Source organism: Glycine soja, chromosome 11 (genome assembly GCF_004193775.1).
Source record: "Glycine soja cultivar W05 chromosome 11, ASM419377v2, whole genome shotgun sequence".
Taxonomy (NCBI): domain Eukaryota; kingdom Viridiplantae; phylum Streptophyta; class Magnoliopsida; order Fabales; family Fabaceae; genus Glycine; species Glycine soja.
The window spans coordinates 29,210,366-29,211,367 of NC_041012.1; the positions used below are offsets into that span (position 1 = coordinate 29,210,366).

General features: G+C 40.0%; 1 non-coding gene across 1 annotated transcript; it reads left to right on the forward strand.

Annotated features, from left to right (window-relative positions):
• The first annotated feature begins 483 nt into the window (after positions 1-483).
• On the forward strand, positions 484-590 carry LOC114377771. The gene has a single exon (XR_003659206.1). It is a non-coding gene; the product is annotated as a small nucleolar RNA R71 (small nucleolar RNA).
• Positions 591-1,002: the final 412 nt, after the last annotated feature.

The following is a 1,002-nucleotide window of genomic DNA, read 5'->3' on the forward strand; positions in this document are numbered from 1 at the left end:
TTGCTGGAGAGGTCATAATTGTTCTGTTGTGGTTGATGTTGTTGCTGAGGTTGCAGAGGTCTATTGTAGATGTTTGCAGCATAAGCTTCAGGCTATTCAATTGCTCCAAGTTGCTGCATAGAAGGGCAAAGGTCTGTGTGGTGGTTGGCAGAAGAGCATAAAGCACAGAGTCTGGCGACAGGTGCAGATTTTTTATTTATGGCCAGTTGGGTTACCAAGTTAACCAAGGCATCTAGTTTACCTTCAAGCTTCTTAGTTTCAGATGATGTAGATGAGTTTATGGCTACTTCATGCACTCCTCTAATGACTATAGCATCATTCCTGGCGCTAAACTGTTGGGAGTTGGAAGCCATCATCTTAATTAAATTTTTGGCTTCAGCAGGGGTCATGTCTCCAAGGGCTCCACCACTGGCAGCATCTATCATACTTCTCTCCATGTTACTGAGTCCTTCATAAAAATATTGGAGAAGAAGCTGCTCAGAAATCTGGTGGTGAGGGCAACTGGCACATAGTTTCTTAAATCTCTCCCAGTATTCATATAGGCTCTCTCCACTGAATTGCCTAATGCCTGAAATATCCTTTCTGATGGTTGTCGTCTTAGAAGCAGGGAAATTTTTTTCTAAGAATACTCTCTTGAGGTCATCCCAGCTCGTGATGGACCGTTTGATCGAGGCCGTACCCGAATCAAATTTACATTAAAATGTAGTAACTAGGAAGTGATCCTAGGTCATTTCCCAACGAGCAATGATAAACCAAATGTTCATAACAGATAGTAGGAAAATAGTAACGAATTGGGGGGGGGTGTTTCTTTTTGTAAATTTGAATTAGAAAATATCAGAATTAAAACATGTTGCTTCCCCTTGATTCACAAGCAAGTCTCTTATCCTAGGTTACGAGAATTTATCCTTTATCAGTTCAACCACTTAATCCAAACCTAAATTAAATTACTAAGCAAAATTTAACATAAGGCGTTCATTATGTAATTAAGCAACACATACACCA